At 49.3% G+C, this 24,163-nt stretch overlaps 1 protein-coding gene across 1 annotated transcript in view; it reads left to right on the top strand.

Moving 5' to 3' along the window:
* Positions 1 to 24,163, top strand: part of jing (AE binding protein 2 jing) — a 420,486-nt gene that overhangs the window by 172,956 nt on the left and 223,367 nt on the right. The window lies entirely within an intron of this gene.

The raw sequence follows: 24,163 nt of genomic DNA, 5'->3' as shown, positions 1-24,163 counted from the left end.
CCCCATCACCTCTGCACACCAGGACCCAGCTCTCTGACGTCCTCCTCTCTCCCCCTTCCCATCACTCACTTGCTTTCAGGGCTTCCCATCACATGTGCCCCCGTAACTCGTGTGGACTTGGCCAGCACATGTGGATCGTCTTTTTGGGTGGTGAGTAATCGCCATTATATTCATCAGTTATTAATCATCACCCATCACGTCCTTATGATGAGAACACCTGGCCAGCGTGCACATGGGTCCAGTACACATGGCTAGGGTGTGTGTATAAGTATAGTACACCTGGCCAGGGTGTATATAGGTACACTTCACCTGGTCAGGGTGTAGACGAGTACAGCTCAGTTGGCCAGGGTTTACGCGGGTACACTTCGTATACCTACCTGGGATACACTTGGTCAGGATGTACGCTGTAGACGAGAGGTGAGTGAGGATTACCCATCCTGGGATCAGCATAGGGGATGAGTGAGACCGCACTCAGCGCGGGTCGGCTGTGGGCGGTGGATGGAGGAAGCCATCGCCAGCAACCCCTGGTGCCAGTCCTCGTACCACCCATGCCATGACCAGACCCCGTCTGAACCACACAAGTGACCGGTTCATGAGAGCTCATGACCGTTTGGTCTTAACCACGCCGCCGGGTCAGCTGGGTCAGGTCATTTCCCAGGGACGAGTGGTTTGCATTTGTTACGGGTCAGGCTAATGAAGGGAGGAGGGTGGGATGTGTGTGTGTGTGTGTGTGTGTGTGGGTGGGGGGGGTGTTAGCAGCAAGAGACGTGCCCTTCCTCCTCCTCCTGCTGCCCTCATACTGACGATCTCCGCAGCTCCCTTACACCTGACGTGAGCCAGAATAACACACACACACACACACACACACACACACACACACCACCTCTCCGCGGCGCACTCCCTCACCCTGCACGAACTTATCCCAGTCTGGCGCCCTTGCCAATAGCCTCCCTCACGCAGGGAGGTCCACACGGGCACCCTAGTCTTAACACACTAATGTTAATCAATAGTACAGCCTTGGTGCAGGCCGTGACGTCACCGCCAGCCATGGACAACTGCCGCACTTGGAGCATGAGCTGACGACACACCGTTGTAGCATGTGAGTGATGTAACGCTGTATCGGTTTCTGTGATGATGATGATGATGGGGATGATGATGATGATGATGAAGATTTGCCCCTCATGATGACCGCCCTCAACTGCAGGTGGAGAGGTGGGGGTGAGGAGAGGGTGCTGGCCCGTCTCCCTGGGGCGGGGGTGTGGCTAGTGATGGCTTGAGTGTGGTGGTGGTGGTGGTGGTAATAGTTGGCTGCGTGGATTGGGTGGTTAATGAGTGTGGTATAGGGGTGGGGTGTGTGGGGTGTGTGGCTAGTGGTGTGGTGTTGGAGAGATGGGTGACGTCGAGAGCGCGGATGAGAAAACGTAACTCGTACATTCCTGGGGAACGTAGTTTCAACTGGATGCATGTCTCGTGGAGTGGTGGCTAAGGTTATGTTTAGGAGGTCGAGTGTGGTGGTGTGGTGGTGGTGGTGGTGTGGAAGGTATGACAGACGAAAGTATTGGGCTGAGAGTGGATTGGGGGTCAACCCACAGTCACTCATGTCATGGGGTTTTGTTTTACGCGTCATGGGCACGGTTACGCCTGTCATGGGTACGATTGCGCTTTCATGGGATAGCCACACGTGCCATGGGTACGATCATAGTGTCTTGGTGGTGGTGGTGGTGGTCACGCGTGTCATGGGGAACGGATTCTCCCTCCCTCCCATCACGAGCGCGTCTCATTTGTTGTTCTGTGTGTGTGTGTGTGTGTGTGTGTGTGTGTGTGTGTGTGTGTGTGTGTGTGTGAAGGTGGCAGCAGAATTTTGATAAAGACCACAACACGGGATGCACCGCATGTGTGTGTGTGTGTGTCTCTGTCTCTCAGCACGGCTATGTCTGTCACGTCTCTTAGGTTTACGTGTCAAGGTGAGGTATGTGTGTGTGTGTGTGTGTGTGTGTGTGTGTGTGTGTGTGTGTGTCCCAGTTGGCTACGTGCAAGAGTAACCCCCTCCCCTCTCCCTCCCTAGCCCCAGTAGGGCGAGGCCCACCCCCTCCTCCTCCTCCTCCTCCTCCTCCCACCATCTTAGAAGTCTCAACACCCCTCCCCCTCGCCTTCTCTCTCTCTCTCTCTCTCTCTCTCTCTCTCTCTCTCTCTCTCTCTCTCTCTCTCTCTCTCTCTCTCTCTCTCTCTCTCGTTTTCTAAATGTACATCGTATAAGTGATGATAATGATAGAAAATGTGATTAGTATCCAAGTAAACCACCCTCTCTCTCTCTCTCTCTCTCTCTCTCTCTCTCTCTCTCTCTTGAGCCACGACGGTACGACCCTTGAACACGACGGTACGACCGCAGAGCTCGACGGTACGACCTTTGAACACGACGGTGCGACCTGCGAGGAAGGATCTTCGAGTATGATTAGCCAGGCATTTAAATGACCCCTCAGAGACCAAGGTCAGAGGTCACGCCAGTTATGCCTGCAGGTCGTGGCGTCGTGCTCGAGCCGGTCCGTCGTGTTTGAGGGTCGTTACTGTCGTGGTCGAGGGTCGGTCTCCTCGCGTTCAAGGGGTACATGACAAGGGTGTGATTATCTGTGTCAAGGCTGCAGTCAGGTGTTTAGTGAAGTGTGTCATGTACTGAGATTAGTGTCATGACTGTGTCATTTGTGTCAAGGGTACAGATGGGTCACATTAGTGTCATGACTGTGTCATTTGTGTCAAGGCTACAGGTAGGTCATTAGTGTGTCATTTGTGTCAAGGCTACAGGTAGGTCACATTAGTGTCATGACTGTGTCATTTGTGTCAAGGGTACAGATGGGTCACATTAGTGTCATGACTGTGTCATTTGTGTCAAGGCTACAGTTAGGTCACATTAGTGTCATGATTGTCATTTGTGTCAAGGGTACAGATAGGTCACATTAGTGTCATGACTGTGTCATTTGTGTCAAGGGTACAGATAGGTCACATTAGTGTCATGATTGTCATTTGTGTCAAGGGTACAGTTAGGTCACATTAGTGTCATGACTGTGTCATTTGTGTCAAGGCTACAGATGGGTCACATTAGTGTCATGACTGTGTCATTTGTGTCAAGGCCACAGATAGGTCACATTAGTGTCATGACTGTGTCATTTGTGTCAAGGCTACAGATAGGTCACATTAGTGTCATGACTGTGTCATTTGGGTCAAGGCTACAGATAGGTCACATTAGTGTCATGACTGTGTCATTTGTGTCAAGGCTACAGATAGGTCACATTAGTGTCATGACTGTGTCATTTGTGTCAAGGCTACAGATGGGTCACATTAGTGTCATGACTGTGTCATTTGGGTCAAGGCTACAGATAGGTCACATTAGTGTCATGACTGTGTCATTTGTGTCAAGGCTACAGATAGGTCACATTAGTGTCATGACTGTGTCATTTGGGTCAAGGCCACAGATAGATCATTCGTATCATGTCATGACAACGAGCAGGACGCTGCTGTCATGAGAATGTCATGTCACGTGAACGGCCAGTATATTCGTGTCATGGCTGTCATCCGTGACAGGTTTACGACTGAATTAAACCATTAACTTCATGGCGGCGACAAGCACCACGGGCCAAATTGAAGTTGTCTTTGTGCGAAAGACGAACATTAGAAAGAAAAAACGACTGGAAACTCAGGTTTCGTGTTTTCGTAAGATTGAAGGTTTACGCGCCGTTTAATGAGATGATGATAAGAACGGACGATCAAAATATCTTGTTTAACTCAGGCGGTGAAGACTCTCTCTCTCTCTCTCTCTCTCTCTCTCTCTCTCTCTCTCTCTCTCTCTCTCTCTCTCTCTCTCTCTCTCTCTCTCTCTCTCTCTCTATGAATGAGTCCACATATATATATGTATATGTGGGAGAAAGAATACTTCCCACGTATTCCCTGCGTGTCGTAGAAGGCGACTAAAAGGGGAGGGAGCGGGGGGCTGGAAATCCTTCCCTCTCAGTTTTTTCTTTTTTTTAATTTTCCAAAAGATGGGAACAGAGAAGGGGCCCAGGTGAGGATATTCCCTCAAGGGCCCAGTCCTCTGTTCTCAACGCTACCTCGCTAATGCGGGAAATGGCGAATAGTATGAAAGAAAAAAAAAAAAAAATATATATATATATATATATATATATATATATATATATATATATATATATATATATATATATATGTTTGTGTGTGTGTGTGTGTGTGTGTAGCCGAGTTAGTTAATTGGTGAAATACAAGATAATGATAAATACGGGGGTCTCAAGAAGTGACGAAGGAGGGGGGGGGAGAGAGAAAGAGGGAAGGGAGGGTGTTTATTAGCGTAGAGAGAGAGAGAGAGAGAGAGAGAGAGAGAGAGAGAGGTGGGTGGAGGGTGATGTGTGACGGCGGTTCGCACCGTCCGTTCCCTCTCCCACCTTCCCAACGGTCAGTGAGTCGCTGGCCCGGCCCGCGCGCAGGGTATGTGAGCTCCCCTTTCCTAAGGCTTCTCAAACGTCTCAAGGGTCATCGTGGTGCTACCACCGTCGTGCTCAAGGGCCGTACAGCCCTGCCCGGCCAGGCTGGCCCTTCCCCCTGTGCACGTTCGTGCTCAGTTAGTCGTGCTCAAGACACGTATCGCCTTGCTAAAAAAAAAAGTTGGAGGGGGTGTTGAGGGGTGGGTTAAATTGACATCTCGTCCAGCCGATGTGCCACAGAATCAGTTGGCCATAGTCTTTTTATACCCTCCATGGCACTGCTGCTGTGTGCATGGTCGCCACAGAAGCATAGCAAGTCAGTTCTGTCGGGTTAATATGTAAGGAGAATCATTACGTGGTATAGCCACATTGCTTCGACTGGGTTGGTGGTGTTAAACAATACAATTATCCACTCTCATTATTCCTGACATTTTTCGTAATGCTGTGTGCAGGCTGGAGGGTGGAAATAACTGAACTACATCGTATCTTAGGAGGCTTAACGGAGAAAAAGGTTGCGTAGGATCAGTTTTCTGTTTTATCATATGGTCACGGAAGTCGCGTGTCCTGGAAAACGTCGGGGTGGTGCTCGCTCGCGTCTTGTTTACACAGGGGTCGCGGGGGCCCCACACCTAGCCATGCCCGCCCCACCTCCGTCTCTCTCCTTCCCGTGCGATATCTCTCTCCGTGTGATTACGTCCTTGACGTAATCGCGAGCTACTCCAGATCCTGGAATTATTAATTTTCTAAATACGGCGAAGTCCGTCCGTATCCACGAACTGGGAAAGATGATTGTCTGCATAGCACGCGCAAGGAGTGTGTGTGTGTGTGTGTGTGTGTGTGTGTGTGTGTGTGTGTAGGCTGTTGCGGGACGACATTCCTGGGTATGTGTGTATATATATAGTGTGCTTCCTCTCCCCTCCCCCTTACCCCCCCTTCCTCCTCGGCGCGTGCTGAGCACCGCAAGGCATGCGAGGGCGCTACCGCCTGCCGCCTCACCATCTGTCTCACCCCCCCCCTGTCTCTGCCTCACCACCTGTCTCTGCCTGCCTGTCTGCCTCCGCATGACACCAGTCGTTTACCGCGCCGCTAACCGCCTTTCCCGCGCGCCATCAGAGGTGTCATCGTCAACACCTCGAGCTAACGTTACGGTCTCCTCCCACTTCCTTTCCCTCCCCTCACCTTCCCTCTCCTTCCTCCTCCTCCTCCTCCTCCTCCTCCTCCTCCTTCCTCCTCCTCTCTTGGGGTAGTGTGTGCGAGGAGAGCGTCATGTTGCACATCGTCTTTCGCCTTTGCGTCACCGTATTTTGCGTCAGCGTGCGCCTTTACGTCATCGTCTGGTCTCGATCATTTATTATGCCGTCACTCGGGGCCCCGGGCGGGCGGGCGTCACATGGAGGTCCTGCCGAGCGCGAGCCCCTGACGTCACAGACGTCGTTAGTCACTCTGACAAAATAATTCGCTTTGGGAGAGAGAGAGAGAGAGAGAGAGAGAGAGAGAGAGAGAGAGAGAGAGAGAGAGAGAGAGAGAGAGAGAGATTAAACCCTCGATAATGTATGAGCGCCGGTGGGGTGGGGTGGGGGAGGTCATTGATTTTCTACAACACAACAGACGTGAAAAACATGACTTTAAAGGCGTTTAAAAGCGGGAAAGGTCAGGTGTTAGTGACTTAAAGTGGACAGCGTACGCGGGCGGCGGCCCGCGCGCGCTCTGTGTGTGTGTGTGTGTGTGTGTGTGTGGTGGAGGAGGGAGGTCTAGCGGCCGGCATTTTATATTTCCCCCCCTTTTATTTTTTGTTTCTCTCTCTCTCTCTCTCTCTCTCTCTCTCTCTCTCTCTCTCTCTCTCTCTCTCTCTCTCTCTCTCTCTCTCTGGCTAGCTGGCTGGCGGGATCGTTAGCGGTGGGTGATTAGCCATTCTCTACGGCCCGACACTTAAACAACCAACCCTTTCCTTTCCCCCCTCCCCCCGCAAAAAAATGAATAACGCGTTATGTCGATGCGTCTCATGGCGATAGTGATGTGTGCATAGGCCACGGGTGTGTGTGTGTGTGTGTGGGTGTGGGTGTTTGGGTGTGAGGGGCCAGCCAGCCAGCCAGCCAGCCAGCCTGCCTGCCTCCCTAACCTAGCCCCACCCTACGTTAGGTGAGGTAAGGTTCGCGGAGGTTCGCAACCAACCCTCTACCCCCCTTTTCCTCTCCTCTGCTCTCTCCCTCTTCCTTCCAATAGAGCTAGTCAACTCGTTGGTTGATTGGCTCTTTTTTTTTCCGCGTTGAGTGGTTAACAACCCATCACGGTCCTGGGATACACAAGGAGGAGGAGGAGGAGGATCATGCAGGTGGCGGAAGGCCAACGCCAGACGCGTTGTGATGGTACGATCCCCGCCCGCGTCAGTTGGCCTCACTCTCTCTCTCTCCACCGTCCATCCTCTCCCTTACGAGGCCTGCCGACCTGGCCTTGCCTTCCCTCCCTCCCCCCCGCTCCCTTCCCCAATATCTCCCCTGTTGCCCCCCCCCCCTCCTCCTCCTCCTCCTCCTGCTGTTACCGTTACTGTTGCTTCTGTTGCTTTTGCCGTCGCCCCCGCCCCTCCTGTTGTAACTGTTGCCCGCGACGGCAAACTTTTTGTAGCGAGTCGCCGGGGGATGGGGCGACAACAGAAGAGGAGGAGGAGGAGGAGGAGGGAGAAGAGGAAACAGGAGGAGGAAGAAAGGGAGAGGAGGAGGAGGAGGGAGAAGAGGAAACAGGAGGAGGAAGAAAGGGAGAGGAGGAGGAGGAGGAGGGAGAAGAGGAAACCTGAGGAGGAAGAAAGGGAGAGGAGGAGGAGGAGGAGGGAGAAGAGGAAACAGGAGGAGGAAGAAAGGGAGAGGAGGAGGAGGAGGAGGAGGGAAAGAAGAAGATCAGATGTGGAGTGTTTAAGAATCAGACAGCTGACGTGTGGGCAGTGGCGGAAGCCCTGGACATTCCGGGCGGCCACGTAAAAAGACTTATACATATGAGAGAGGAGCTGAGGTGCCCCAAATAGCTGTGTGTGTGGGGGGGGGGGGGGCGCCAGGCCGCTGGTCAATAATATGCCAAGGTCGTGGCCTCGAGCCCCGCTTGCTCCAGTGTCACACACACACACACACACACACACACACACACACACACACATGTTCTTATTTTGGGCATGTATTGCTGGTCTGGTCTGGGGAGGCGGGCGTGGTTAGAGACGGCGGGGGGCGTGGGATGGGCGTGGTATATTGATGGCGGGGGCGTGGGACGTGCGGGGTTGGGTGTGGTAGGTAATAATGGCGCGGGGGCGTCTTCTCTTCCCCCCCCCTGCCCTGCCCTGAGGAAAGGTTAGGAGGTACGGGAACTCAGCCACCAACCCCACCCACTCACACACACACACACACACACACACACACACACACACACACACACACACACACACACACACACACACACCACCGCAAGCACTGGAGGAGTTACGGGAACTGCCCCTCCCCCCCTCCACCCTCCTCCCCCAGTCTCGGGGGGGAGGGGGAGGGAGGATGATTAGGTAAGGTGGTAGCAGGATGTTATGTTACTCAGTGTAGGTCACCAAGATACTGTGTCACTCAGTGTAGGTCACCGGGATATTGTGTCACTCAGTGTAGGTTATAGGGATACTGTGTCACTCAGTGTAGGTCACCGAGATACTGTGTCACTCAGGGTAGGTCACTGGGATATTATGTCACTCATTGTAGGTTACCAAGATACTGTGTCGCTCAGTGTAGGTCACCGGGATACTGTGTCACTCAGTGTAGGTCACCGGGAACTGTGTCACTCAGTGTAGGTCACCGGGAACTGTGTCACTCAGTGTAGGTCACCGGGATACTGTGTCACTCAGTGTAGGTCACCGGGAACTGTGTCACTCAGTGTAGGTCACCGGGATACTGTGTCACTCAGCATTAGGTCTCTTGATCGTTATGGCCGTGAACCAGCTAGTAATGGTTGTGAACCTGCTAGTAATGGCTGTGAACCAGCTAGTAATGGTTGTGAACCTGCTAGTAATGGCTGTGAACCAGCTAGTAATGGTTGTGAACCTGCTAGTTATGGCTGTGAATCAGCTAGTAATGGTTGTGAACATGCTAGTTATGGCCGTGAACCAGCTAGTAATGGTTGTGAACCTGCTAGTAATGGCTGTGAACCAGCTAGTAATGGTTGTGAACCTGCTAGTTATGGCTGTGAACCAGCTATTCATGACTATTAACCAGCTAGTCATGGCTATTAACCAGCTAGTCATGGCTATGAACCAGCTAGTCATGACTTTATAAACATACAGGCATAACTGATAGCTATTGTGATACCCTAATTATCGTAACAGACGTGAAAAGAATTAATTAGGAAATAAACTTGTTGTGAAGACGAGGCTTTGACGGTCTCGTTGCTCCCGCGATGACGATTGAGGCGAGCAGTCAGTCAGACAGTCAGACAGTGGGCTGCTCTGCACCGTAGACCACTGGCTCCGTGGCAGGGTGTTGGCAGGGGGCGGGCGGTGCTTGTTACTACTGCTTTGGGCGAGAACGGGTGGAACGGAGGAGGAGGAGGATGGTGGAGAGAGAGAGAGAGAGAGAGAGAGAGAGAGAGAGAGAGAGAGAGAGAGAGAGAGAGAGAGAGAGAGAGAAATATCAGTTTGGAGTTAAATCGTAAGTTTGTCTGGGATCTCGTGAGTTACGCGACGCTCTTCGTGAATCTAGGGGGAATCTTGGTAAGAGTGGCTTAGATGAATCTCTAAGGAGCCGAGATGAATCTTGAAGAGCCAGGATGAATCAGGGTGAGTCACGTGTGAATATACACATGGGTGAGTGAGCACTGGGTGAGGGGGGGGGGAGATGAGCACTGGAGTGAGTACTAGGTAAGAGGGGAGTAAAGTATTGCTAAGTAGGTGAGGGGAGCGTGAGTACTGGGTGGTGTGTGTGTGTGTGTGTGTGTGTGTGTGTGTGTGTGTGTTGTGTGGGGAGGAGGAGGTTAGGGAGGGAAAGAAAGATTGATGAGTCATTTAATCGTGAGAAGACAAGTGAGCGACGCGGGCTGAGTGACGTCACACACACACACACACACACACACACACACACACACACACACACACACACACACACAGCCCAGTTAACTGTTTCCACCATCGTGCCCTAGCTGCATCAACCTGACCTTTTTTACCCTTTTTATATAACGTTTATAATAAAAGGTCGGTTATATAGCATTAAAGGGCCTGATAGTCGCCATATATATATATATATATATATATATATATATATATATATATATATATAGGATATATATATATATATATATAGGATATATGTGTCGGAGGTGGAGGGAACGAGGAGAAGAGGGAGACCAAATTGGAGGTGGAAAGATGGAGTGAAAAAGATTTTGTGTGATCGGGGCCTGAACATGCAGGAGGGTGAAAGGAGGGCAAGGAATAGAGTGAATTGGAGTGATGTGGTATACAGGGGTTGACGTGCTGTCAGTGGAGTGAATCAAGGCATGTGAAGCGTCTGGGGTAAACCATGGAAAGCTGTGTAGGTATGTATATTTGCGTGTGTGGACGTGTGTATGTACATGTGTATGGGGGGGGGGGGGGTTGGGCCATTTCTTTCGTCTGTTTCCTTGCGCTACCTCGCAAACGCGGGAGACAGCGACAAGGTATAAAAAAAAAAAAAAAAAAAAAAAAAATATATATATGTATGTATGTATATATATTGGTGTGACAGCGTTGGGATGGCCTCTCCCAACACCCCAGGTAGTTTCAGACTTGCTTTACGATAAGATAAAGATTGATAAGGGTGGGTGAGGGGGGGTTAGGGGGGGGGGTCGCCGCGCGCCTAACCCACCCACTCACCCACTACCACCACCACCACCACCACCACCTCCCCTACCTCTTCCTCTCCCCTTCTCTCCCCCTCCTTGGCGCTACCAGCGCTCCAGGTGTATTTGCAAAACAGGAGAGAGGAGGACTTCGCTCACTGACACACACACACACACACACACACACACACACACACACACACACACACACACACACACACACTCACACGATGGTTTTACTGGCTCGCCACTTTACGAAAACCGGTTCGACAGGTATTTTCGTCTTTTACAAAAGTGAACTGTCCGGTGCGATGTGAGGTAACCGGTATAATTATTGGTTATGTTTTGTACCGGCGATGTGTCCGAGTTAAGAGTTTACGTAATATGAGAGAGTTTCCCCCCTCCCAGCCCCACACACACACACACACACACACACACACAGAGTTTGATGACATTGTTCGCCAGATGATGATAACAGAGTAAGATGTGCGAAATATATAATCTCACAAGAGACTGAAATGAAGAAATTTAGTCACGTGAGGTGTGGACTTGGCGAGATGTTTTCAATAAAAAAGAATTAACGTAGGCGCACGACCGTTGTAAGTACAGTCATCCAATACCTCGTCAGCTGAGGGAAAACCCAGGCCTCCCCGAAGGTGGCAGGCTGGACCCGGCGAACCGTCCAAGACTCCGTGGATCCTGCCGACGTTCAGCGCTTCTGAAGGAGGGAGGAGGTGTGGGGGCGAAATATTCGGCAATGGACGCTGTTCCAGATCGCCCAAGCCTGCCTTCTCCAGGCTACCAGAACACTGGCGCGTGGCAGAACGCTACCTAACCCCTCATCCCTCCCCCCCCCCTTTTTTTTCCCAGGGAGGCGTCGAGTGAGGAAGGGGGAGGGGAGGAGAGGAGGTAAATGAAAACAACGCGACGTCATCGAAGACGCGGTCGGTAGACGACTACATAAAAATCAAGAATTTCTCCTAGGAATGATTCAAGTCCCTTCGCAGACTCTTCCGACCTCTGAACCGCATATATATATATATATATATATATATATATATATATATATATATATATATATATATATATATATATATACTGATGGAAATCCTAGAGGTCGTTGTCCCATAAGTGCACTCAAATATCATTCCAATGTCGCCGTCAGTGGTTCTGCTGCTCACGCGAAGATAGATAAATAGATAAATGAATTAGTATATAAATAGATATCCGAGACACGAGGTGTACAGCTTCGTGATAATGAAGTGTCATGGTTGAGCACTCAGTGAGGAGATTAAAGAAACTCTTTGAAGGGATTTTCCTGGGTGTCTGATCAGTCAGGTTGGACTGGTTGGTTAGAGGTTATTCTCTGCCAGCCGCCGGCTTCAACAGCTTGGTTAATCACAAGGAATATATATATATATATATATATATATATATATATATATATATATATATATATATATATATATGGCGTCCTAGCTACGTCTCTTCGTTGTATATCAACTGACTGTTCTATATTTCTTTCTTGTATCTCCCCTGATGATGTGATCATTACACGAAAGTGCACTTGGGAACTTATCGTGTTTCATTTCCACATGAATGAAAAAAATAGGAATATATATATATATATATATATATATATATATATATATATATATATATATATATATATATATATATATATGATTATGCTGTAAGTTCGCTTCCACAGTTGGGTTGTCAAGGACACTGGAAAACGTGTGTTTCTAATCGACCAAAGGAAAGCCTTTCGAGTGATGGCGTGGGTGAAGGCGTCCATGACGAGGAATGGAGGTTGGCGAAGGTGGGGTAGCATGGCTGACCCGGGGAAGGTCGCCCTGCACACCAACCCTACAGCTGTGTTACGTCTGTTGATGCTGGGAACTGTGGTGGTCGTGGTGGTGGTAGTGGTCGTACGGGTGTTGGAGATGGTAGCAGAGTGGTGGTGGTGGTGGTGTTGGTGGTGGTGTTGGTTGCTTCCGATGGCGCGAATGTAGGAGGAGGTGGTAGCGTGGTGGTCATGTTGGCCCAGGTGTAAGGGAGGGTGGTTATGGAGGTATAAGGGGGGGGGTTCGGTTAGTGGTAGTGGTGGTGAGGGAGGCTAGTGGTGTTGGTGGAGAGGGGTTGGTGGTGTTGGTGTTGGTGGTGGAGGGTAAAGCCCCCACCGGAGCAAGAGGACGTTGGGTCTGGCCGGCTATTGATCTGGTCTCCCCACCTACTACAATGTCGGGTTATTTGCTGTGCCACACACACTTCATACCTGGTGGAGTGTGGTGTGGCGCCCCCTTGCCACCCACACCACAGGCACAACAAGGTGGCCAGGGGCAGGCTTGACCTGGTGCAAGTAACAACCCACTCTCCCTCCACCCTCACACACCCCTCACACTCCGTCACAACACCTCTGTGCAGGTGACACACAACCCTCCCACGCCGTCACACAGGTCTCCCCTTCTCTCTCTCTCTCTCTCTCTCTCTCTCTCTCTCTCTCTCTCTCTCTCTCTCTCTCTCTCTCTCTCTCTCTCTCCCCTTACCTCCTCCTCCCCCCCACCCAACGACCTTGTTAGGACTCGATAGTTTGTTTGTACCTTATTGTTGACCTCCCCCCCCACCTCCCTCCACCCACCCCCAGTCGGGTAAGTGTTACGGCCTCCCTTCCCCTCCCCTCCCCTCCCCCTCCCCTCCCCTCCCCCCCCTTCCCCCTTCCTCCTTCCTCCATTGTTTCTGCCACCCTACCTTCATCCCCAGAGCTGCGCGCTTGAGTAAGGTCAGTGGGAACAGTGGCTCCACCTCTGTGTGTGTGTGTGTGTGTGTGTCTGTGTGCCCAGCTTAAGGGGGCGGTGGGGGTGAGAGGTCAGTGTGACCCCCCGAGAGAGAGAGAGAGAGAGAGAGAGAGAGAGAGAGAGAGAGAGAGAGAGAGAGAGAGAGAGAGACCGACCTTGATAGTCTAACGTTAGTTGGTCTGACTGGGGGGGGGGGGGGTGGGGGTGGTGATTAAGGTCAGTTCGCCCACAGACAGACAGACACACCTCTTTACTGCCAGGCTGGGGCAGATAAGGTCACGGTGACCCGGGACAAGGTCAGCCCTGGTCATCATTCCCCGCTCCTGCCGTGAATCAGGTCAGTGTGTCATATATACACACCCTCCCTCGTCCCCGAATCGCTGTCAAGGAAGAAAAGGACGGTAAATAATTAAGTTATCATTATCATTACTTACATAATTCTGGTGTTCTTTATGACCCACCACACCAGACCTTTATAAAGTCCCGTGGGCTGAGTGGTAGCCAGCCGTCGCTCCTGCTGCTGCTGTTTCCCAGTTCGACCTTTTGTGTGTGTGTGTGTGTGTGTGTGTGTGTGTGTGGTAAGGTCATTACTACCATAGCCCTCGCCCCACCCCCACCCCTAACCACCACCCTACCCCCTCCTCCCTTACCACACACACACACACACACACACAGACACACACACACACACACACACAAAACAGGTTATCTTTAACTTCAAACACGATTTTATTTATTCTGTTATTGAGCGTTTATTGTGTAGTGGGTTTACCGCGTGTCTCTGTGGATGTTAGCAAATGTGACAAGGGAAATGAATAAGAAAATGCTCTGTAGTTTTGTTACAGGTATATTTTTTTTTTTTTTTTTTATACTTTGTCGCTGTCTCCCGCGTTTGCGAGGTAGCGCAAGGAAACAGACGAAAGAAATGGCCCAACCCCCCCCATACACATGTACATACACACGTCCACACACGCAATATACATACCTACACAGGTATATATATATATATATATATATATATATATATATATATATATATATATATATATATATTATCCCTGGGGATAGGGGAGAAAGAATACTTCCCACGTATTCCCTGCGTGTCGTAGAAGGCGACTAAAAGGGGAGGGAGCGGGGGGCTGGAAATCCTCCCCTCTTTTTTTTTTTTGATTTTCCAAAAGAAGGAACAGAGAAGGGGGCCAGGTGAGGATATTCCCTCAAAGGCCCAGTCCTCTGTTCCGCTACCTCGCTAACGCGGGAAATGGCAAATAGTTTGAAAGAAAGATATATATATATATATATATATATATATATATATATATATATATATATATATATATATATATATATATATATTTATCTTTCATAATATTCGCCATTTCCCGCGTTAGCGAGGTAGCGTTAAGAACAGAGAGCTGGGCCTTTGAGGGAATATCCTCACCTGGCCCCCTTCTCTGTTCCTTCTTTTGGAAAAAAGAAAAAAAAAGGTGGGAGGGGAGGTCGTACCGCCGTGCACAGCGCGCCAGACTCGCGTTACGTAAGCCAGCCATCACACACACACACACACACACACACACACACACACCTCCCCTCTCCCCCCCTCCTCCCCCCTCCCCCACCCAGCCTGCAGGTGTACTTTTTTTTTTTGTTTTTGTTTATTGTTTCAGTTTTGTGTGTTTTTATATTAAGTTATCGGCCATTGTTACGGGTTTTTGCCCCCCGTTGAACGCAGTTAGCGCAGTGGGGCGAAAAGATTCGGAGGGGCGGGGGCTCCCGTTGAACGTGCAGTGACGGGCCCGAGCATGGCAGTGAAGAATTGAACAGGGAAGGCCTGATGATTGAACACTGAGGGGAACGTGTTGAACAACAGTGAATTTTGTGGGCAGTGAAGAATTGTGAACGTTCAGTGACGAGGTAAACACGTAGGGAATTGGTCTGTGAACATTTTTTCCATGTTTAGTGAACAGGTGAACATGCACAGCAGCTGAGTGTAGATGCCTTGGTTGTGAATTTTGAATGTTCATATGAACACATATGGGACAAGTAGGCAAACAGTGTCCTAGTGAACATACGGTTAACGTGTTCATAGGCGGTGTCTGAATGAATACAGTGACAAATGAAGAGCAAAAAGTGAATATACTGTGTTCAAATGAAAATACTGTGCCCAATTGAACATATGAGCATAAGGTGATCAGATGGAAATGCAGTGGACAGTTGAACATAAAATGATGTAGTGAACGTATGCAAAGATATTGAACACACGATAATCAGGTATACAATGACAAATCACAAATTGAACATTGAGTAGCTTGTTGAACATATGCAATTTATCAGGTGAACACAGAACAGCATGATGAACATAAGGGGAAAAGTGAACAAAGCGTCGAGTCGAACTGAAACAGAGTGTTCCAGTGAACATAGGTTGATAAGATGAACACGGAATGGACATTTGAACATGTAGTGATTATGTGAACATACAGTGTACAAGTAAACATGCAGTGACAACGTGAACACACTTTGAGCAAGTGAAAACACAAAACACGGCAATTCAGTAAACATACAGTGAGTGTTAACATACCGTGAACATGTGAATATACATTGAACAAAGAAGATTTACAGCGACAGTGTGAACAAACAGTGACAATTTCAACATGCAGTGAACAAAGGAGATATACAATGATAGTGTGAACATACAGTGACTTTTAATATACAATGAACAAGTAAACACAGTGATTTATTGAACTTTCAGTGACCTTATGAACAGACAGTGAGCAGGTTCATACGCGGAGGAGGATTAAGATGTACTAAAGGACTGTATGAACATACAGTGATCGAGTGGCTACAGGGATATGAACATACAGTATTGAAGTTAACACAGGGTGATTGCGTAAAGATACAGTGTCCTAGTGAACACAGGGTGGCCAGGGAATCTTACAGTGACCTGTTCAACATACAGTGGCTGTGTGAACATACAGTGACCTGTTCAACATACAGTGGCTATGTGAACATACAGTGACCATAGTGAACATACAGTTAACCAAGTGAACATACAGTGGATCAAATGAACAAACAGTGGTGTAATCAAGTTAACATACAGTGCATCAAGTGAACATACAGTGATGTGATCAAGTTAACATACAGTGCATCAAATGAATATGGAGTGTCCAAGTGAACATACAGTGATAAAGTGAACAGGAAGTGATCAAGCACACATACAGCGATGCTAGTGATCTCTTGTGACAAGAACATGCAGTGACCAGTGAAACATACAGTGATTTGAGTGACTGTATTGTGATCAAGTGGACATATGCTGAACATACAGTGATCTAAGTGAACAAATAGTGATCAAGTGAACATTTATTGACCATTTGAATATACAGTGATACAAGTATTTGCACAGTAATCAAGTGAACATACAGTGATGGAAGTGAACATACAGTGGATCAGGGAAACGCAAAATGACCCAGATGAACATACAGTGACCCCAGTGAACATACAGTGACCCAACTGAATATACGGTGAATCAAATGAACGCACAGTGAACCAATGCTCTGACCAGGTGAATATACAGTGTCGAATTATTACAGCGAAGAAGATAGACAGTGACGCAGTGACTAAATTGATATATATTGGAATTAGTTACGTTAAATAAGCACTGATCAGGGAACATGCACTCAGCAAGTGCGCCTACAGTGAACAAATGGAAAGTTTTACAATGGACTTACAGTTACTGAGTTAATACACAGCGATTAACTGAACATAAGGGTGGGTTAAGTGATCGTGCAGTGAACATGCAGTGAACAGCTTTGAAAACTAATGCATTGGTGAAGGTAGACGTGTGAACATGCCGTGAACCGGTGAGGTATACAGTGGTTACATGACCTTACAGTGAACCTACAGTTACCTCAGAGAACTTATAAGATATATGCTATATACAGTGGCGAAGTGAAGATTTAGGAACAAGTTTTTATACCGTGAGTGACCAAGTGTTCAGCGATCTGGGAAATATACAGTGAACAAGGAGGTAAAACCCACGTCATGGGAATATATATATATATATATATATATATATATATATATATATATATATATATATGTATATATGTATATATATATATATATATATATATATATATATATATATATATATATATATATATACAGTGACAAGGTGAATGTACAGTAATCAGATGGATATGCAGTGGCCAGGTGGATATACAGTGACCACGGGGATAAATGGTGGCCAAGTGGATATACAGTAACCAGGAGGATATGCAGTGGCGAGTTGAAAATACAGTGGCCAAGTGGATGTACAGCAACCAATTGGATGTACAGTGCCAGATGGATATACAGTGATCAGGTGGATATACAGTGGCAGATGGAGATACAGTGACTAGGTGGATGGATGTACTGTGACCAAGGGGACATACAGGGATGAAGGGAATATCCAATCTTCAGTGAAACATACGGTGACCAGGTGAACATAATGTGAACTCAGGAACATGAGGTGGCCAGAGGAACATGCACTGACTAAGTAACGATGTTCAGTTGAACGCACCGACCCACCTGCCCAAGTTAGGGATGAGAAAGGAATGGGGATGGTGGGGTGGGGGTAGAGGAAGGCATACGGAGTCTCTCTCTCTCTCTCTCTCTCTCTCTCTCTCTCTCTCTCTCTCTCTCTCTCTCTCTCTCTCTCTCTCTCTGTAGAGAGGCCTGGGCACATGAGTGGCGAAAAAAAAAGAAGTGAGCCATCTTGAAGGAAAATGCTCCTCTAAGGGATTTTGAGGGACGTATGCATTGTCTTTGGAGGGAGTGTAGGAGGGAGGGAGGGAGGAAGAGTGTGTTTGTAAAGTAACACAGTGGGAGAGCGGGAGGCAGGGAGAAGGGAGAGTGTGGTATGAACAGGGGAGAGGGGGCAGAAAAGGGGGATTTTGAAACTGAATTTTGATTATCATATTTTGTCTTAAGTCTATTTAGAAAGGTTGATATGTCCTTATGATGAGTGAATTTGGAAGGAGAAAGCCTTTTTCTCCATCTCGTTTTCTATTGCTGCTCGTTTCATGGCGTTTTCCTTTAAGCTCGTTTTCCTGTTATCCCGTTTTCTCTTATTCGTTCTCGACTTTGATTAGTCGTCAATCGTCACTTAATTCCTCCCTTATCTCGCTTATCTTCTTTCGCGTCGCAGTTCTTTATCTGGGTCATGCCAGTTACAGGTAACTGAAGGGGAGGGGGGTTTGATTAATAAGGGGGTTGTATATATATATATATATATATATATATATATATATATATATATATATATATATATATATATATATATATGGCACAGGCGAGAGGATTATCCGTGGATTAGAAAACGGAAATACCAGTAAGGCAGGAGGGTCTATGATATAACTTACGTGTGTCGTTAGTTAAGGAACTCTCGATCGAGCCATTAACCAAGTTACCGGGACTCGGGTTAATGATCGACGGGAGAGGAGGAAAACATGGGGGGGAGAGAGAGAGAGAGAGAGAGAGAGAGAGAGAGAGAGAGAGAGAGAGAGAGAGAGAGAGAGAGAGCATATAGGCATATAGGCTTCATATACGATAGGCCTGTAGGAAGTATGGGGTCAAGGTAGTCGCGCGCGCGCGCGTGTGTGTGTGTGTGTTCCTCAACTGCTGTGTCTGCTGTGGGAGAGGTGTTAGGGAGGTGCTGGGTACGTGGTGACGTGGGAGAGCGGGTTTCGGTTCTTGTGTGTGTGGGGGGGCAGGGAAAGGGGTGAAGGTGATTGTGTGAGCTTCCTCACTCACCCAGGGGTGTCGTGCACGACCCACGCCCATCATCAACGACCCCCGGCTTCCCCCCACGCACCCCCCCCCACACACACATACACACACACACACACACACACACACACACACACACACACACACACACACACACACACACATACATACATACACAGCACTCTCTCTCTCTCTCTCTCTCTCTCTCTCTCTCTCTCTCTCTGGCTAGGAGAGAGAGAGAGAGAGAGGTAAGGAAGGTCCGGTCTGAATGAGTTGAGGGAGGAGTAATGTAATATGTTAGCCGTAACCCTCCTCCCGCCGACGAAGAACAACAGACGTTATTAATAACAGAGAAGAGCCGACGTCTGACGTCATGGTCTGCGGTGTAGGTTGGGGAGGGAGGGGGGTAGTGTCAGCTGTGTAGATGATGAATAGGGGCAGTGTCAGCAGTGTAGGTTAGGGTGGGAGGGGGGGGGCCGTATCAGCGGTGTGGAGCCAGCAGTGTAGGTGTGGGAGCAGTGCCAGCGGTGTAGGGAGGGTGTGGAGCCAGCAGTGTAGGGAGGGTGTGGAGCCATCAGTGTAGGTGTGGGAGCAGTGCCATCTATGTAGGGAGGATGTGAAGCCAGCAGTGTAGGGAGGGTGTGGAGCCATCAATGTAGGTGTGGGAGCAGTGCCATCAGTGTAGGGAGGGTGTGGACTCAGCAGTGTAGGTGTGGGAGCACGTGGTTACATGTGGAGGACGGATAACAGGAGACCTAATGGTCCAATGATAAGGTTATCTCCATTCGTAATCTTAACTGGTAGAAATGGGTTGGTAAAGCAGAGAGTGTGATTCGTCACCCACCTCTCCCTCCGGCTCAACAGCCGGCTGCGGGGGAGGAGGGGGATATGAAACACCATGCAGCATGGAGAAAGTAAGCTACCATGGACGTTTTATGGGAAAGTGAAAACAGGAAAAGTTCCTTCTCAGTTTTACACACGGCTGCTCAGGTTGTGGAGTCTGCAAAAGATTAAAGAAAAAAAAATCAAATTATCTCTTCTTGTAGCAGGTTTATTTGCTGATGATGAATATGACCGAAGAATTTCTCTGGCCTTTGCATTTACTACACCTGGATGTAGCGTATGAAAGTGTTGTGCCACTCTACAGTTGGGGAAAAAAAAATAAAAAGGCTTTTATCCATATTGCCGTTACATCTACGTCTTTCAATATTCATACCATTGTTTCCAGCCACCGACTCTCTCTCTCTCTCTCTCTCTCTCTCTCTCTCTCTCTCTCTCTCTCTCTCTCTGACGTGGAGAGATTTTCCGCATGTATGTCTGAATTAGGTAATATTTTCACAACTTTTCTTACCCCGTCCGCGGAATTCTGAGGGTCTTGAGAGAGAATGATTTTTAGGTGTGAATTCTTTCCTGACAGAAGTTATTTCTGAGTGACGGATGTAGTTTGGGTCGCTCTTCTCTGGATTCGTTCTAATTCTTTGTATACGTTTCTTCATCTTCGATCAAGTTTTGGCGACCAAAAGTGAACAGCGTATACCAAGTGAGGTTTGACCAGGGCGTTTCATGGTGTATATATATATGTGGCCGTAATGACTAGCATCCTATTGGTTACTTTGATGCAGTTGGGCATTGTATTCTATACCCTCGTTTTGTATCCTAGCAGTATTAGTACATTGCTGTTAATCACTTCATGGTCGTTTTCTTTTATTTTTAGTCAGTTTCCTGAGCATTTTGTAACTGTTATGAATATTTTTCAGCGCCAAAGTGCATTATTTTGCGTCTGTTTACGTTGAAACCCATTTACCATGTCCCTGGCCCACTCCATAATGTATATATATGTATTTTTTTTCTTCAAATCATGTAGGATTTCCAGGTGGTCCTTCGTTGACTGGGGCCATACCTCCTCATTTCGTGACATGGCCAGATATCCACACCCTGCTGGTGGGTCCCCATCACCCAGTCCTTGATGTACGTGATGAACGATGTGGGCCCCAGGACTTGCCCCTTGTGGTACCCCGCTTGTCACGTGAAACCAGTCGGATGCTTTCCAATTTAATGCCACTCGATGTTTCCCATATTGGAGCCAGTCCGCTATCCAGTGTCAGCAGTGTAGGGAGGAGGGGAGTGTCAGCGATGGAGTGAGGGGTGATGGAGGGGGAAGGGGGCAATTTCAGCCTCGTAGGGAGGGAGAGGATAGCGTCATCAGCTCTGAGAGGGGGAGGGACACAGTGTCAGGGAGAGGAGGAGGGAGGGGCAACATTGCCATCAGTGTAGGAGGAGGGACAGAAACAGCAGACAGTGTAGTGTTGGGGAGGAAACAGGATCAGCAGTGTAGGGCTGTGTGTGGGGGGGAAGGGGGATGGAACAGTATATCAGTAGCCTGGGGAGGAGGTAGGGAGTGGGGAGGACAGTCATGGCGGCGGTGTGGGGGGGTGACACAGATAACTGTCACACCTGGACGCCGGCCGCTGTACTTACCTCAATTGACGTCATTGATTTTGGGTGGGCAGCGCGTAGAGTCGAAGCGCGGGAGGGGGGGGGGGGTGGAAACGTGGGTGGTGGGGTGTTCGGTAAGCCAGGGGAGAGGAGGGGGCGGCCCGGGGGGCGCATGGGGGCGGCAGGGCGGGCGGACACCCACCCACCCACATGCAGCAGCCACCAGCAAGGTCAGTGTCACAGTCAGCTGCCCTGACAACGGTTCCGCCACAGTGTTTGTTGTTACGGTTGGCCTCACCACACACACACACACACACCCACCCTCTCCTCCCTCCTCCCCACACCAGCTGCAGTGGTGATCTCCTCCTCCCTACCTCCTCCCCCTCACAGCAGCAGCTGGTATAGGTAGACGTGATTTCGTGGATGATAATGCTGTCGTAAGCCGTAGATAACATCACACACACTGTGTGGCATAAAACACTCACACACTCACAAGGTAATCCCCATCAACTTGTTGCCTTGACTGATTATGTTTCTAAACTCCTTATTAATTCCTCGTCTCCTCCACAGTTCCTCTGACTGTGTGTAGCTCTCGACGTGTCAAACCTGTCAAGCGAGCCAGCCGCCGTCAGGCTCGGCCTGGGCCATACGTGTGTAGCTTTGGATTGCGCTTGACACTGGCGTGGCCAGGGAGGGAGGGTTGGTCATCTTGCTTTGGCAGCAGAGACGCCTCACAGGTCAGAAGTCGGAGGGCGTGAGCAGATAGGGCTAACAAGCACCGTGTTACTAATAAGCATAGCACTGGAATTTACCTCATATATATATATATATATATATATATATATATATATATATATATATATATATATATATAGAGAGAGAGAGAGAGAGAGAGAGAGAGAGAGAGAGAGAGAGAGAGAGAGAGAGAAGGTTAATTAACTTCAAGACAGAGGCTGGACTTGTAAAAACCTTTCGTGAATGAGCGTGTGAACGGTTCTTGCGTTTTCTGTCACGTTTAGTGTTGACTGGGGAAAGGCTTTCGATGTTTCTAAAGGTACACACCGCTCTCAGTCGTGTTGCTTGATTGGCTTTTCCCCAGTGTGTATCCTTGGCACCTGGGGTGGACTGTACGTCCAGAGTCCCTCGGGTCTTGTGTGTGTGTTCCCTCCTCACCGTCGTCGGGTCTGCTTCTGCCATCATCTGCGCCTGGCCAGAGGCTGTGGAGATGCCATGCCATAAAGAGCTGACCAGTAGTGTTTCGCATTTCCCCCCCTCACTCTTTGGACGAGCCCTCGGGAGCCAGCGATTCTCAGCTTCGGTCCGATGATGTTGGCGTTCACCTGTTTGCCGATGTGGAAGCCACTTGTGTGCTTGGTTCTTGCCCTTACCCCCCCCGCCACGCCCATTCGTTGACGCCTTTCGCTGTAATTACGTGCGATATGGTTTGTCGAGTGGCCGCAATGGCCTGCCCACGCCATAGCATGGGTTCTGGGGAAAACAGTGGGACTGGGAATGACGTGTGGGCGGCGTACGTGGGCGCAACACCATCGAGGCTTGTGGCTGTGTCGGAGGTGTTGCTGTGGGTGTGGTGGTAGTGCAGGAAAGAGGATGCGGGGAGGGTATGGAATGCACTACGGCTGGTGGTGGTGATTGAAAGTTGGTGGTTGGCGCTATGGGTTGGTGGCAGAGCGGGCGGAGTCGATTGGTGGGGTGGGTTGAGGTCGTGGATGTAGAGGGTGTGTGTGTGTGTGTATGTGTGTGGAGCAGACGGAGGGATGCAGCTGACGAAGGCTGTGAAAGTTCATGACATTTTAACTGAGATGAAATTTTAAACCTTCCGGACCCGCGAGCGGTGCGGGCGGGTGGGACGGGACGGTGGCCGGGAAATGCACCCGGCCACCGCCGCCGCCCCCCAACTGAGGTCCTGCCGCGTACCTGGAAGACGTTTGCCTCGCGGGCTATGCAGCGGGAGGGCAGGGGAAAATGTTGTTGTATGATTGGTATTTATATACACACTTATCTGGTGGGGGGAGGGTCCTCATGCTTCCCCTTGGGGCTCTTCCTGTCTCAGATGAGAAGAGGTCTTTTCCTCCTTCTCCTCCTCCTCCTCCACCTGTGTGAAGGAAGGACGGTTTTCCGTCTTTTCCTGGGGGAGGAAAGCCCGTTGCAGTTACGGGGAAAGTCTTGCTTTGTCGCACGAGGTAGGAGAGGGGAGCAGTGATCCGTCAGGTGAGGTCCAGGCCATGGCTCCCTCACCACCCTTCTGGGTGTCTGAGGTAGACTCGTGGCTTCAACCACGTCTCTGGTGGTTAGGTGGATGTTGCGGGTGGTTATGGGTGGGTAGGAGCTGCTTCGTTGTAGGGGGAAGGCGGGGGACGCCTCTGCTGGTGTGCCCCCTACATCTGTGGTGGGTAGATGGGTGGTGGGGTGGTTGATAAATCGTGGTGGTGGGTTATGTAACATCCCTGTTGTGGAGGGAGGTGGGGACGCCACCGCTGGATCCTCCACATGGGTGGTGGTAAGTGTTGATGTTTGGTAGTGTGCGGTGAGGTCTCCATCCTGCACCCTCTACCACCGCCACACCACCACCACCACCACCACAATCCTCTACCACATCCGCTGCGGGTCATCACCCACCCTCTCTCTTTATTGACATATTTTGTCATGATTCACATTCTGTCATAATCCAACTTCCTTTCTCTACCACTGGAATGCAATGTTTAGTTTCGCGTTTCAGTTTCATTTCCTTTAATCCTGGTATTATAAGCAGTCTTTCAGTCATGCCATTATAACTAGACCTCAGTGCCATAGTGTAAGCCGTTTACAGAATCATGGCCAAGTGTAAAACATTTA

This window comes from Panulirus ornatus, chromosome 57 (genome assembly GCF_036320965.1).
Source record: "Panulirus ornatus isolate Po-2019 chromosome 57, ASM3632096v1, whole genome shotgun sequence".
NCBI lineage: Eukaryota > Metazoa > Arthropoda > Malacostraca > Decapoda > Palinuridae > Panulirus > Panulirus ornatus.
The sequence above is the reverse complement of the archived record's forward strand: the minus strand, read 5'-3'. Positions and strand labels throughout refer to the sequence as shown.